Genomic DNA, 3,520 nt, shown 5'->3' with positions numbered 1-3,520 from the left:
CAACAAAACTAATTCTGTAAAAAGATTATAGATATATAAGTTAACCTTCAAAAAATTGGAGATGTGTTATTTAAAATAAAGAAAATAAAGCCTTGTAAATTTGCTGTTTTTCAAGAGAAAAGTGCTAAATTTTATCAAGAGTTATTTATTCGTGTAACTCTTTTGTGTTTCCTGTGAAAAAAGGAATGTTTTTTGCCAGCAGTTTTTTGCCAGCAGAAGACTTTCAAATTGGTTTGCTGCTTCGTTTTTACAACAAATTCCACTTGTCAGAAGATGTATTTAATTTGAATTCAGTTGATATGAATAATAAGGACATAATACTAACAGAGTGTGGTATTTTGCCGTCCAGTTCTGAAAATAGGGAAATTTGTTCCACACATTTTTCTCTGACGTTGAAACAAAACAGTGACTGAGTGATGTACGTACGAAGAAGAAATTTGGTGTCAAATGCCATTCCTTATTTTAAAAAAATCTGGTGAATCATAATTCATTCCATGAGAAGCAGAAATCCAACAGACTGATCCCAGTCAATGGTGTACTCAAAATACACAGAGGCTAGAGCACTTGTTCTTCCTGGAACCTGTAAGTTTTATACAGTCAGTGTTTGCTAGTATGTATAGTGGAATATTTATTATTTTAAAGTGCACATTTCTGTCTTTGATTAAATTTTCTTATTAGGGTTTAAATAACATGATTAATGATTAAACAAATGTTAATATAAATTTTGATTTTAAAAATGGGTTAGGGGATGCTTTAATAAATTATTTTAACAAGCATATAGTACTTTTAAAAAACTATATTAAAACAAGATTTGTATGAATGATATATCTTTTGATTATCTGCTCAAATAAACTTGATTCAATTTGAACTTTTAGCTCTATGCACCAGCCTGTCTGATGAAGTTGAATGCTCAAACAATATGAAGAGGATGAAAATCTAGCAGACAATCAAAACAGGAAATATGATCAGGTTTGTAATTTATTATTCATTATGCAAGCTATCATTCATAGTTTAATTTGTCATTAAGAAATTTCATAATAATAATAAACAGTTTAAAAGTAATCAGAAAACAAATTGGAATAAAGATGTCTTTAATGAAAAAAAAAATTATACAAGACATCATCTAACAATGATTACAAGGTCACTGGTACATACGTGGTCTATTGGAAATATAGTAATCAAAAATAAATTATATAATTTACACCGAATAATTTGATTTATTTGATCAAATATTTTAGCAATATATATGTTATGTGTATTTTACAAAGTTCCAGGATAAACAATGTTGTAACAATAAAAATAATGTTTTTGTCACTACAGTAGAAGGGGTGCTTATTGTGCTTATTTATTTTAGGCTCAGCCACACCTTAATGAACATAAAGAGCTACTTCATTCAAGGCCATGATATGTTCTAACAGCTGATTCGATGAAAGAGGTACTACCGGTACATATTGTAGATCTCCATTGCAGGAGAAATGCCACACCAGAATTTTAATAGATCTTTTAAGACATCCCTTTTAAACTATGCCTGTATCAGCCTTGAGAGACCTGGGTATTAGCTTTTAATTATTTTATTCAATTTATTGGACATTTTCAGAGAAAATAATTTTAAAAATTTTTATTTGCAAACAAAATGTTTATGGTTTAAAATTTGATGTTTATTAATAAGTGAAAAATATGAAGGTCTATATTGCATGGTTAAAATCTTCAAAAAACAATTGTCACAACTAAAATGAACAATTTTAGTAGTCAGTCATTTAAAAAAAAATTAAATTAAATTGCAAAATATTTAAGAAATATTTTTTTGATATTTTGTCCAATCCTGATCAAATTTAAATAATCCCAAGGACGATTATCAAATCAAAAATACAGACATCATTTTCTTGCCTTGTTTATGTATATTAGCTACTACTAAGAATTTCATTTGGTTGTCAAGGTCATTAACTTTTTAACCCACATTACATACAATTTTATTTCAACATTTTTTTGTCTTAAAGATCTATGAAACAAAATTATGATGAGGCATATTTTCTAATTTTAATTTGCACTACACTGTATTAACCAGCACTGGTGAAGTTTAAACAGGAGTAAAAGATCTGATTTTAAAAGAGCTGTAAAAAAGTATGTGAGCCAATGCACAATAGTAATACCCTCACTCTGATGTGAATATACACTTAGTATCATGTTAATGTTAAACAAGTTCAATAACGGGCAGATGAAGGGAAATAGTAAGATTACAGAAATGAATTTAATCCTGCTATATTGCATGCCTCAGCAAAGAATGTGCTCAAGTTTCAATCATCTGCAATGACTAGTTGCTGAGAAAGTTGTTATAAAAAACAGGAAGTTGACATCAGATGGCATGCCTCAGTAAAGAATGTGAAAAAAAAATTCAAGCATTTGAAATGAGTAGTTGCTGAAAAACTGACACCAAAAATTTGCTACTGACAGACACATGGTCAGACAGACACCAAAAATTTGCTACTGACAGACACATGGTCAGACAGACACACAGAGATGAAACAATATACCACCCTCTCCTTTGAAGCACATGGGATGGGGGATAATAACTACTGTAGAAGTTCGGGCTATACGGACCGTGGATATCGGACTGAATAGCTCAGTGGTTAGAGCACCTGACAAGTAATGCAGGGGTCCCGGGTTCGATTCCCGGTCCAGCCATATGTTTTCTTCGTGCATTTCTCCTTTCCTATTACATTTCGTGGCCAGTGTGGGGGGCTTTGTTCAGGTTACAGTGTTTGTGTAAATTAGTAATGCAGGGGTCAGGGGTTCGATTCCCAGTCCAGCCAAATGTCTTCTTCATGCATTTCTCCTTTCCTACTACACTACATTTACATTTATTTATTTTATAATACTTTCAGCTACATAGAATGTTACATGTATTTTCAAATAATTTATAACTTGGTTTAATTTTTGCATATTTTAATTTTTTTGCAGGTAATTGAACAATCTCTTAAAACTGTCAAGTAAAGAGTCAGAGCAATTGTAGATACATGCACAGAAAATGAAGAAAAAACTCTACTTAAACCATGGCTTCGATATCAACATAAAATAACTTCTTTTCTCAAGTATATCTCTTTCCCAAGTATTCCAAAAGTGGATCTTTATCAAATTCAAAGTGAAGTATCACAGGGAGCATGAGAGATTGTGAAACAGTCTGCCTACAAAAATTAAAAAGGGAGGAAAACATATACACTTGTACCTAAGATGGTTGCACACTATTGTTCTCTATATATTTTCCTTATAATTTTCTTGTACAGTCTTCTGTGTGATTGTTAAGTTGGGTGCAGTAGTAGACTTCTCCTAACCTTGTGTAGAATTTTACAATTTAAATTCTGAGGTACAATCCTGTTTTTAGTGTTCATTCAGTTATAGTAATGAGCCACTCTCCTTTTTAACAGCTTGATGTCAAAATATCTCTCAACATTGAATGCTTATCAAATTGTTTTAACCGAATAAAAACGTATATTCCCAAAACCAGATTTGTTCTTTTTTTAAA

At 31.0% G+C, this 3,520-nt stretch overlaps 1 long non-coding RNA gene across 1 annotated transcript; it reads left to right on the top strand.

Moving 5' to 3' along the window:
* Positions 1 to 267: 267 nt before the first annotated feature.
* LOC134271483 (uncharacterized) lies at positions 268 to 3,155 on the top strand. Its single transcript, XR_009993030.1, has 4 exons — positions 268 to 582; positions 876 to 969; positions 1,355 to 1,435; positions 2,959 to 3,155. It is a non-coding gene; the product is annotated as an uncharacterized LOC134271483 (long non-coding RNA).
* Positions 3,156 to 3,520: the final 365 nt, after the last annotated feature.

Source organism: Saccostrea cucullata, unplaced genomic scaffold (genome assembly GCF_032062105.1).
Source record: "Saccostrea cucullata isolate Sc308-1 unplaced genomic scaffold, CSIRO_AGI_Scuc_v1 ctg9196, whole genome shotgun sequence".
Taxonomy (NCBI): domain Eukaryota; kingdom Metazoa; phylum Mollusca; class Bivalvia; order Ostreida; family Ostreidae; genus Saccostrea; species Saccostrea cuccullata.
This window is presented reverse-complemented; position numbering and strand designations above follow the sequence as displayed.